This window comes from Uranotaenia lowii, chromosome 3 (genome assembly GCF_029784155.1).
Source record: "Uranotaenia lowii strain MFRU-FL chromosome 3, ASM2978415v1, whole genome shotgun sequence".
Lineage (NCBI taxonomy): Eukaryota > Metazoa > Arthropoda > Insecta > Diptera > Culicidae > Uranotaenia > Uranotaenia lowii.
This window is the reverse complement of record NC_073693.1, coordinates 56126466-56139533: the sequence shown is the minus strand read 5'-3', so window position 1 is coordinate 56139533 and position 13068 is coordinate 56126466.

The following is a 13068-nucleotide window of genomic DNA, read 5'->3' as shown; positions in this document are numbered from 1 at the left end:
TCCTAATGTAAGAAAGGTTTTGTGCGGCAGCTACTTCGTTGCTCACCAAGGTACAGTACGGTTTTATTAGGAAAAGATCAACGTTGACCAACTCGATGTGCTATGCCAGTGATTTACATGCCGCAATTAGTAAAAAAAAAATGCAATTGGATTCCATATACACCGACTTTGCCAAAGTCTTCGACAAAGTTCCTCACATTCTCGTGCAAGAAAAATTGAGGCGCTTTGGATTTCCACAGTGGGCAACTTAACGGTTATATTCGTATCTATTAAATCGTCAAGCCTATATAAATATTCGTGGAACACACTCCACCGTGTTCGAAATACCGTCCGGTGTTCCACAGGCAGTCACTTAGGACCTTCAATCTTCGTGCTCTTCACAAACGACCTGGCCGCTTTCCTTCAATCGCCTAAACTTAAGTTTGCAGACGACTTAAAAATCTATCAAACCATCGACTCCACAGTGGATTGCGCAGCGCTTCAAGAAGACATGAATAGAGTAATCGTGTGTGTGGGTGTGAGAAACACGATATGGTAGTTAACGCTGAAAATGCAAATGTAGCAGTTTCTTCAAAACCAGAACCTCAGTTGGCTTTAACTACGTTCTAGATGGTACTGCACTCGAAGGAGTGACTAGCATAAAAGACCTGGGATTAGCCTTCGAACAAAAGCTCTCGTGGTAAACTTGAATTTTACATTCTCTGGAAGATTCTGAGCCTACAGGCGTAAAATATAGCGATAAATTGGACACTGGATATATCGAAAAAAGTTTCTCATACAACTTAGAGTGTTTTAATTTGTTCTGCTATAAAATGGCGCTTTGTTCTTAGCTTTGATGATGCATTGTAGTCTTCTTTGACCAATCGTTGCATGGAAGAATTCAAGATATTCGCTTACTTAGCGAATACATAAATAAATTTCATTTCTTTCTTGCGCGACACCAATTGGGCGTTATCCGATACCTTATTCGTACATATTGTAAGAATGCAAGAGACCGTTAGATTTTGCTCTGATAGCCTGCAAATCGTTGCCAGTGGCAATATTTTCCAGTTCTCTCATTGGTCAATATTCCTCAATTCCCATCTGCTGGTTGCAGAGAGAACATGACGATGATTTTCTCACTTGAAGCCCGCGCTGTAGCAAAATCATTTAAAAATTTACAAACATGGCGGACTTTCAATTATATTCGATTTAAACTGACTTTAGACGACATTTTATACGTTCTTTTGTGAATAGCGATTCGCAACACCAGTATAAACGACTTAAGTTATCATTTATGATACGATTTCATGTTTACTTAGTAACTCTATACTTAGAATGGGATGAAAAGTATACAGTACCAAAGATGATATTATTATAATTTTATTTGAGACACTTTACCATCTTTATGACATTCGTGTCTTACCAAAAATGATATCGTTGGAAAAATACAACAGGCAAAAAACCTGGAGCTCCCAAGCAAAATTATACATGATCACTACATTCAAGCGAAACAAGAACAACATTTTATGGGATTTTGATTCAATTGAATAATTTATTCCAAAATATAAAAAAATAATGTGAAAATCGAACCCAACGCAAGATGCTTATGCTTGTCGACTTGCCAATCCAATAACTTAACCGATCACCAAAAAATGCACTTTACGACGGCCGGTGGTTTTTTTTTCCATCCCCCTTTGTCTTTGATGGGAATGGGATGAGAATGTGATGGGAATGGGAACCCAAGCAACCAAAAGCCGCGTTTTTTCTCAAAGATGGAACTCCGAAGTTCACATTTGGCTGAAAAAACGTTTTACGGGAACTTCAGGTGACTCTTGTCGCGTAAAAGTTACTCAGGAACTTCCATCGCCCTTTGAAAGGTTAAACTATCGATAACGGAACTTCTAAGCGCTTTTAATGGAACTTCTTTCAAGAAGGTCGATAACGTTCGCGTAACATTCCAAAACCACCATTAAGATACTTGAAGGTGTTTTAAAGAACCTTTATGGGAAATCTAAGCGACATGTCAAAAATGTTTTTCAAGAAGATCGATAACGTTCGCGTAAAGTTCTAAAACGCACCATTAAGATACTTGAAGGTGTTTTGAAGAACCTATATGGGAATTCTAAGCGACATGTCAAAAATGTCTTTCAAGAAGGTCGATAACGTTCGCGTAACATTCTAAAGCGCACCGTTAAGATACTTGAAGGTGTTTTAAAGAACCTATATGGGAATTCTAAGCGACATGTCAAAAATGCCTGTCAATTTCTTGTCATGGTATTTGTTTATATCTGTACTCATATTTACAAATGGAATTCAAGATTTTTTCGAATTTTTCTTATAAATGTTAAGATATTCGAATAAATTTTTGATGATGCTAATTTTTGTTATGATTCATATTGTGTACTGAAAGTCCTCTGAACGAAATAAGGTACCTTCTATAGACCAACCCACTAAATCATCTCAAATGACATTAAGTTTAAATACTAATCATTACAGTGGCAATTAACTATTGCTGGATTGGTCGAGAGGCTGGTGAGTTTCATTGCAACCTAGAGAGCAGCGGTTCAATTCTCATAGGCGTGTAAGCAGCTTTTGTAATCAAAACAATATAATTAAAATCAATGAGATAGACCATGATAGACCGGCAACCTAGCAATCTGACATGTGGTTGTCAGAGCAATCTGTCAATCGGATTTTTTTTTTCGGCGCGTAGAAGTTTCTTGACATTCTCTTAGAAGCTGAATAGCGTTCTCTACAGCCACCAAAACGAACTTGAAAGTAGCTTTAAGAACTTAAATTTTCGGCTGATTAGCATTCTCTTCAGACACAAACGAGAGCTGATTAAGCTTCTATGGAACCTTTTTAAGGGAATTCTGGTTGCTTGGGAATGGGATGGAAATGGGATGGGAATGAGATGAGCATGGGATGGGAATCGGATGGGAATGGGATGGGATGAGAATGGGAATGGGAATGGGAATGGGAATGGGAATGGGAATGGGAATGGGAATGGGAATGGGAATGGGAATGGGAATGGGAATGGGAATGGGAATGGGAAAGGGAAAGGGAATGGAAATGGAAATGGAAATGGAAATGGAAATGGAAATGGAAATGGAAATGGGAATGGGAATGGGAATGGGAATGGGAATGGGAATGGGAATGGGAATGGGAATGGGAATGGGAATGGGAATGGGAATGGGAATGGGAATGGGAATGGGAATGGGAATGGGAATGGGAATGGGAATGGGAATGGGAATGGGAATGGGAATGGGAATGGGAATGGGAATGGGAATGGGAATGGGAATGGGAATGGGAATGGGAATGGGAATGGGAATGGGAATGGGAATGGGAATGGGAATGGGAATGGGAATGGGAATGGGAATGGGAATGGGAATGGGAATGGGAATGGGAATGGGAATGGGAATGGGAATGGGAATGGGAATGGGAATGGGAATGGGAATGGGAAAGGGAATGGAAATGGGAATGGGAATGGGAATGGGAATGGGAATGGGAATGGAAATGGGAATGGGAATGGGAATGGGAATGGGAATGGGAATGGGAAAGGGAATGGGAATGGGAATGGGAATGGGAATGGGAATGGGAATGGGAATGGGAATGGGAATGGGAATAGGAATGGGATGGGATTGGGATTGGAATGGGATAGGAATGGGATAGGAATAGGATGGGAATGGGATTGGGATTGGAATGGGATAGGAATGGGATAGGAATAGGATGGGAATGGGATTGGAATGGGATAGGAATAGGATGGGAATGAGATGGGAATGGGATAGGAATAGGATGGGAATGAAATGGGAATGGGATGAGAATGGGAAACGACATACTGTTTTCTATAGCCCGGTTTACATACACACGCACAGCTGCTTACTGCTGGACATCATAGCATAGTTGAAAACAAAGAATGGTTTTTTTTCTAATGCCGGTTTACACACTTTCAGACTTATACAATGCGGTTGCGCTGGGAGGACAATGCCAGCTCGTTAGTGCCGGTCCGGCATACAATCTTATGCCAATAATTAGGGAGGTATAAGCAAGGTCATTGTTGGCTAGCAGATCGTGGCCTAGAGGATAGCATCCTTGTCTTTTAAACCAACGTTCATGAGATCGAATCCCGGTCGTGACATAACCTGGCACACATAGTTTGATGGAGGCTGGCGGTTTTAGCATAAGTTAAATGCTAACCGGGTATTGTTCGCCTCAATGATGCAGCACATGCATGTGGATGAATCTTTTCAAAAGAACTTAGATTGCACTTGGAGATCCTACCTAGATATATGTGTGCTCGTAGGTCTACCGGTAAACAACTGCAACATCAAGAGACCAAATGCAAATAATTAAAGTTTAAAGAAAAAATGAAGAATTGGGAATTTCGATTGTTATACACAAATATGATCCCAGTGAAACTTCATGTTTCTTTGAAGAGATCTAATTTTTCTTTTCTAATTTTAATTTTACACTAATGCGTAAATCTTTAACGGATAAGATGGTGAGCATCTTACAAATGCTAATACCACTAATCCACAGAAAGAGCTCTATGTATGCCGTGACCGAGATCCGATCTTATGACTGCTGGCTTAGTAGACTTGAAAGCTATCCTCAAGGCCACGGTCGGCGGCTAAAAAATCTGAACACAACACAATAATTAGATAAAAATTTCAGAAAAAAAGATAGACTTAATAGCGCCACGTAATCCAAACAAACGGGAAAATGGTGCCTAACTGTATTGTATTGTATTGCCTTTTCCTTGAAGTTGTTTCGAATAAACACCGCAAGCGTCGTTATAGTAATGGCAGTGTCAATAGATCATTAAAATGTGATAGAAGGTATATCAATCTGTTGATAAGTTACAGTTGTAACTGGCTAGCCTAACAATATAAATTTTGTTATTATACTACACCTGAATTATGTTCCCGATAGGACGCTATTCAAAATTTCACATTTTTCCAATTTAATTGCTTCAGTGCCGTGACTTTCACAGTGAAACCATAAATCGTTATCCTCCGATAGAATTTGACGATCAAAACACCCGGGAGAGAAATTTTCATCCGCAAGCTTACTAGACCAGCACTTATCAATTTAAACTTCTCTCGATAAGCTGTGCATTCCGATTCTAATTAATCATCTCTTTCAACGTTAAGAATAAATTCTTGCTCACGGACAAAAGAAAATTTCTCTATTTTGCATGAAGCTAAGATCGCGGAGAGTCAGGATGGAGGGAGACAAATAGATTGAAAAACGGGGGACTGAGATAAAGGGAGAAGATACGTCAATGATCACACAAGTTGTGCAGCCAATGATTGAAATTGAGGTTTGAGTTAAAATGAGAGAAATCAGTGCCCAGGGAAAGAGAAAATGTGCGAATCGTCGAAAATTGTGAAGCAATTGTGGAATTTTGATCATCACCAATCAGAATGCAAAAATTCTCTCTCTATTGCAATCCCTCAAGGCAAAATCACTCTCTGTGCGTTTGTCTTCTTGCTCGCTTTCTGTTTTGTCGGAGAATATTCTAAGAACTAAAACTAACTGAGAGAAAATAATTTCAGGCGAGTTATCTTGATTGTCGTTGGAAACGGATGAGAAGCCTTCGCGTTTTCATCGCCAAGTGTTAAAAAAAGATAAACCATTTATCGTTATCAGTTCGGCTCGATTTGCATCCTGGAACTTCCTTCCTTTTCTCAAACATTTCATTCGTCTTATCAACAATCTTAGTTAATTTTTTTTTAAATTGAAGCTTGAAGTTTACTTCGGAGAGTTTTCAAATTTAAAAGTTTTAATAAGTTTTTTTTATCTAAATACACAAATAATTACATAATTAAAAAAATAACAACATAATTAATCAATTTAAAAAAATCGTGTATAATTATCAATAACTTTAATAAAATCCTAATCAGGTTGAACCGTTTTTGGACTGCTTCAGTTAAAAAATTATTCACTATTATTGAACGAATAGCTTGTAAAATACCCATCCATCAATGGATCAAATGCGGCAGAAGATAATTTGTTTTGATTTTGTTTTTGTTTCTCTTGAACGAAGATGGTTCAATGAATAACAAATGATGATCAGCGTTCATCAATCTTCCTTAGGCATAGCTTTGTGATGTGTAGTTTTTGGTGTTAAATATAATCCTATCACTCAGTTTTTCAGGCGCCTCAGGTTTGGTCGGTTTGGGTTCATACTTTCACTCCTCGATCGTTTTACAGCATTTCACGAGGTTCGTAGATTTTTTTTTCCGGCTACCGATCCGATTTTCGGTCGTCCTTTGCGCTTGGTTCATTTTCTTCGAATCGTTTTACGACTGCATTTTTATTCAGCACTGAACCATCACCCGAAAACAAACTTTCAAATAATGCATTTATCTTATCATCAGTATAAATCGTGCTCTCCTTTTCTGACTTTTCGAGTTGATCTTTACGAGCCAAATGATAATTCAATTTTGGATACATTAAGAAATTGTCAAAATTTAGTCAAATCAAGTTTTAAAAGTGCTCAAGATCAATTTTGACAATTTTGACAATTTTGACAATTTTGACAATTTTGACAATTTTGACAATTTTGACAAATGTGACAAATTTGACAATTTTGACAATTTAAAATTTTTTGACAATTTTGATAATTTTGTCAATTTTGCAAATTTTGACAATATTGACAAATTTGACAATTTTGACAATTTTGACAACTTTGGCAATTTTGACAATTTTGACAGTTTTGACAACTTTGGCAATTTTGACAACATTGACGATTTTGGTCATAATCACGTATTGTATAAAAATTTTCATAATGGCTCTGCATAGTTTGTTTTTGTTTACCAAATTTCATGCTTATACAGCTCAAGATCGATGACTTCCGTAAGGTTATCGACTGAATCGAGGCCTCTTGACACCTGTTGTCCAGTCTCTCAAACAGAATGACTCAGAAGAAGAACCTGAGCTCACCCGGAATCGTGTTGGGAGAGGCTAATATCGAGAGCTAAATGAAAAAAAAATCACAAACACCAAGATGTCAATTCGATCCAACTTAGTTTCGGCCAACCGGCGTGCCGCGTCGATTATTGAGGAATTTACCGGTAGAGAAGGAAACGATCGCGTTCGCAACTGGTTTGCGTCGCGTTTTTGCGATACACGCATTCCGACTGTTGGCTGTTTCAGATTAGCGCGTCTTACAAAGCATCTCATTAGCTTCCGAAGCAGAAGCATGTTCCATTTTGGGAGGATTATTTTAATAGCTCTGAAACATACTAGGTTTTTTTTGTGTTTTCTCGTGCGGAATTAGGTTGAATTTAAATTCTAAAAAAAACCTTTTAAAAAACCTTTCTTCAAAAGTGAAGAAAGCCACATTTGAAAGATTGTTTCGATTTCGCTCCGAGAGAAAGGACATTGTAGCTCCCAGAAGACACGAGCAGCGAACCAATCAACATCCAATCATGGGTTCACTTGAAAGGTTCCTTCTGCAACCTGCTAAACTGATTGCATTTGATTGCAATCGAGATACATAGATAACCTGAGCAGCAACTTTCAATTTGAATGTGACCGACTCATGTTGTTGGTTGATCAACCATGTGCTGTTCTGCAACATAATCAAAATCAACCGGAATCCGTACAAGTTCGATTGGATGGATGGCGATTCTTGGCTTTGGGTAGCTGACGTTCTTCAGGCGATGCCACGAAACCGAGCCCCTCTTTTTGATCGATCCTTACTGTGGATTGATAAATTTGAATTTTGTTTCATTCGTGGAACCGGTCTTTGGAATGTATTCAGTAGAGATATATTGTTTGCAAGGCCAAACTTTTGCCGTTGGAGTTATGCTAAATAGAGGTAGACTCATATGTTATTCATAGACGGAAGAAGAATTTCGTCAGATTTTGCAAGTTTTGAAATCACAAACTAAGGCAATATGTCAATGTAATAATCGGATTATGCTCAAAAGACGTGAAAATGTTCATTATGCCAAAAATGGCATGAACTCATTGAGAGAAACGGCACGGAGACAATTTTAAAATTAGACAATTTTAATTTACAGGGGAGCTTCAAGTATCGATCATAGATATAAAGTGTGGAAAGAATAATTCTGTCAGAATTTCGAAAGAATAATATGGTTTATGTCAAAGAGCTCGAAAGTTTGCATTATGCCAAATATATCCTATTCTCTATGTGAAGAACAGCACAGAGGCAATTTTCAATACAAGGCTATTGAAATTCCAAAGAAACCTCATTTTTTAATCATAGACACTGCGAGAAAACTAATTTTGTCAGTTCTTGCAAGCTTTTAAATCAAGTTCTGAAGTATTTTTAAAATAAATTAATGAATGTACGCCAAAATCGGAAGAACATGTGCGTGCATTATGCCAACTTCGACACGAATGCCATAAGGATAGTAAAGTGTCACTTATAAATCTTTGAAAAAAAAAATTACGCCAACTATCTCATAAAGGAACAGAGACAATTTAATAATTCAAAATTCACATACGTTAGCTTAATGAGTTTGGCTTAGTACCCTTAGGCAAATATTAAAATCACATTTAAAATTTGTAATATTTTTTCTCAAATAATAAATTCCTCCCCGACTGTTTTGGATAGACGCTTATTGATCATTTTGTCTACATCATCTCTACAAATGTCCTTCATTGAATACAAATGCTAATCACTCTTCAAAGGTACCATTAGAAAACAAAAGTAAAACTCATTCTTTCGATGACACTGACAAGCAGAAGTCAATTGCAACGATGCGTTTATAATTTACTTCTGCAAACATATATAGTAGGAACAAAATTCCCATAACTATTACTGTCCTTGCAGATGCAAAGGGCCAGACTTCTGCCTTCCGATTCATCCTTCTTCGACCCAAGTCTCCCCTTCAGTTTCCGCCAATGCAAACTTTCTCCATCCGGTAGTAATATTTCTGCAACAAAGTTGCAACTTTAGACAACGTTATGCATGCAACGGACGACATTGCGTCACTATTTTTAACCATGACACTCTCGTCCACCCTAAGTAATAGTAGCTCCACCAAGTGGATGTGCATCAGTGGATTATAATGAATATGCAATGAAAGACTCTCTCTTTCAGTGGTAATCATTATTCTGTCCTCCCCCGCAACCATCTATGAAGTCTTGATGAGCTCCCTTAGCTTGGAGGTTCTGCAGGGCTCACGATATTTTTTCTAATTGAACAGCTGCGGAAAAAGAGCGGTTTTTGTTGAATTATTGATGAATTATGAATGGTCTTAGGGACCGACTCCGACACACCGATGTAAACCGGCTCGAACCGCTTTTACAGATTGATAATTGCTTACATTGTTCGCTTGATTGGTGGCGATTTGAGCGATGATGATCTGATGACTAATTTTTGATTGCGTTGTTTTCAGACGGACAACGAAAAACAAGTAAAAACAAACTAAGCGTTGACATGAACGATACAAAGTGACTGGCTTTGAATCACAGCATTTTAAAAAATGAGGCACTAGAAAACAGTCAACACTTGTTTATGTTTTGGCACTGAAATAAGCCAGAATCGTAACGAAAAGTTGTCAAAATTGTCAAATTGGAATAAATTGACAAAATTGTCAAAATTGTCAAAATTGTCAAAATCGTCAAAATTGTCAAAATTGTCAAAATTGTCAAAATTGTCAAAATTGTCAAAATTGTCAAAATTGTCAAAATTGTCAAAATTGTCAAAATTGTCAAAATTGTCAAAATTGTCAAAATTGTCAAAATTGTCAAAATTGTCAAAATTGTCAAAATTGTCAAAATTGTCAAAATTGTCAAAATTGTCAAAATTGTCAAAATTGTCTAAATTGTCAAAATTGTCGAAATTGTCAAAATTGTCAAAATTGTCAAAATTGTCAAAATTGTCAAAATTGACAAAATTGTCAAAATTGACAAAATTGACAAAATTGACAAAATTGACAAAATTGTCAAAATTGTCAAAATTGTCAAAATTATCAAAATTATCAAAATTGTCAAAATTATCAATATTGTCAAAATTACCAAAATTGTCAAAATTGTCAAAATTGTCAAAATTGTCAAAATTGTCAAAATTGTCAAAATTGTCAAAATTGTCAAAATTGTCAAAATTGTCAAAATTGTCAAAATTGTCAAAATTGTCAAAATTGTCAAAATTGTCAAAATTGTCAAAATTGTCAAAATTGTCAAAATTGTCAAAATTGCCAAAATTGTCAAAATTGTCAAAATTGTCAAAATTGTCAAAATTGTCAGAATTGTTAAAATTTTCAAAATTGTCAAAATTTTCAAAATTGTCAAAATTGTCAAAATTGTCAAAATTGTCAAAATTGTCAGAATTGTCAAAATTGTCAAAATTGTCAAAATATTCGAAATCGTCAAAATTGTCAAATCTGTCAAAATTGTCAAAATTGTCAAAATTGTCAAAATTGTCAAAATTGTCCAAATTGTCGAAATTGTCAAAATTGTCAAATTTGTCAAAATTGTCCAAATTTTCTTAATGGTCTAAATTGTCAAAATTGTTATAATTGTCAAAATTGTCAAAATTGTCAAAATTGTCAAAATTGTCAAAATTGTCAAAATTGTCAAAATCGTCAAAACTAATAAAATTGTCAAAATTGTCAAAATTGTCAAAATTGTCAAAATTTTCAAAATTGTCAAAATTGTCAAAATTGTCGAGATTGTCAAATTTGTCAAAATTGTCGAAATTGTCGAAAGTGTCGAAATCTTCAAAATTGTCAAAATTGTCAAAATTGTCAAAATTGTCAAAATTGTCAAAACTGTCAAAATTGTCAAAATTGTCAAAATTGTCAAAATTGTCAAAATTGTCAAAATTGTCAAATTGTCAAAATTGTCAAAATTGTCAAAATTGCCAAAATTGCCAAAATTGTCAAAATCATCAAAATCATCAAAATTGTCAAAATTGTAAAATTGTCAAAATTGTCAAAATTGACAAAATTGTCAAAATTGTCAAAATTGTCAAAATTGTCAAAATTGTCAAAATTGTCAAAATTGTCAAAATTGTCAAAATTGTCAAAATTGTCAAAATTGTCAAAATTGTTTAAATTGTAAAAACTGTCAAATTGTCAAACTGTCAAAATTGTCAAAATTGTCAAAATTGTCAAAATTATCAAAATTGTCAAAATGTCAAAATTGTCAAAATTGTCAAAATTGTCAAAATTGTCAACATTGTCAACATTGTCAACATTGTCAAAATTGTCAACATTGTCAACATTGTCAACATTGTAACAACTGTCAAAGTTGTATAATTGTCAAAATTGTCAAAATTGTCAAAATTGTCCAAATTGTCAAAATTGTCAACATTGTCAAAATTGTCAAAATTGTCAAAATTGTTAAAATTGTAGAAATTGTTAAATTGTCAAACTGTCAAAATTGTCAAAATTGTCAAAATGTCAAAATTGTCAAAATTGTCAAAATTGTCAACATTGTCAAAATTGTCAAAATTGTCAAAATTGTCGAAATTGTCAAATTTGTCAAAATTGTCGAAATTGTCGAAAGTGTCGAAAGTGTCGAAATCTTCAAAATTGTCAAAATTGTCAAAATTGTCAAAATTGTTAAATCTTTTGAAATTGTCAAAATTGTCCAAATTGTAAAAATTGTCAAAATTGTCAACATTGTCAAAATTGTCAAAATTGTCAAAATTGTCAAAATTGTCAAATTGTCAAATTGTCAAATCGTCAAAACTGACAAAATTGTCAAATTTGTCAAAATTGTCAAAATTGTCAAAATTGTCAAAATTGTCAAAATTGTCAAAATTGTCAAAATTGTCAAAATTGTCAAAATTGTCAAAATTGTCAAAATTGTCAAAATTGTCAAAATTGTCAAAATTGTCAAAATTGTCAAAATTGTCAAAATTGTCAAAATTATCAAAATTATCAAAACTGTCAAAATTGTCTGAATTGTCAAAATTGTCAAAATTGTCAAAAATGTCAACATTGTCAACATCGTCAAAATTGTCAAAATTGTATAATTGTCAAAATTTTCACAATTGTCAAAATTGTCAAAATTGTATAATTGTCAAAATTGTCAAAATTGTCAAAGTTTTTAAAAATTGTCAAAATTGTCATAATCGTCAAAATTGTCAAAATTGTGAAAATTGTCAAAATTGTCAAAATTGTCCAAATTGTAAAAATTGTCCAAATTGTCAACATTGTCAACATTGTCAAAATTGTCAAAATTGTCAAAATTGTCAAAATTGTCAAAATTGTCAAAATTGTCAAAATTGTCAAAATTGTCAAAATTGTCAAAATTGTCAAAATTGTCAAAATTGTCAAAATTGTCAAAATTGTCAAAATTGTCAAAATTGTCGAAATTTTTAGAATTGTCAAAATTGTCAAAATTGTCAAAATTGTCAAAATTGTCAAAATTGTGAAAATTGTCAAAATTGTCAAAATTGTCAAAATTTTCAAATTTGTCAAAATTGTCAAAATTGTTAAAATTGTTTTGTTAAAATAGTTAAATTGTCAAAATTGTCAAAATTATTATTCTCCTTCCTTATTATCAAAATTGTCAAAATTGTCTGAATTTTCTAAATTGACAAAATTGTCAAAATTGTCCAAACTCTCTAAATTGTCAAAATTGTCAAAATTGTGAAAATTGTCAAAATTGTCGAAATTGTCGAAATTGTCAAAATTGTCAAAATTGTCGAAATTCTCAAGTGCATTCACCAGAAATTATGGAAATTTTTCGATCAAAACTTTTTGGTAGCATCGTTTTTTATCGTTTTCCCTTCAGATAAGATTCAGGATTCAGATGAACTCAATGCTCAACAGATCAGCTGCATTTTCGTCATCATACAATGATGAAGCACTTTTGAATCCTTCAGATGATTAACCTTTTGCATAAAATGGTAATGGTGGCGAAACCTATCTGATATGATTTACCCCTAGTGGCGGCAAGCGTTAAAGATCAGAATAGTTATAATTTGTAAAATTACTGTTAAATAAATTTAAAAAAATTATGGTTGTTATGAAATTAATTTGCCAATTACACAATAGCAGAAAAAAACAAAGAAAATGGTTACGTCCTTCTAATAACTTTAGCCACAAACATCAAGAAGTAAGTCCAAGTCCAATGACCATGAGCAAAAATCAA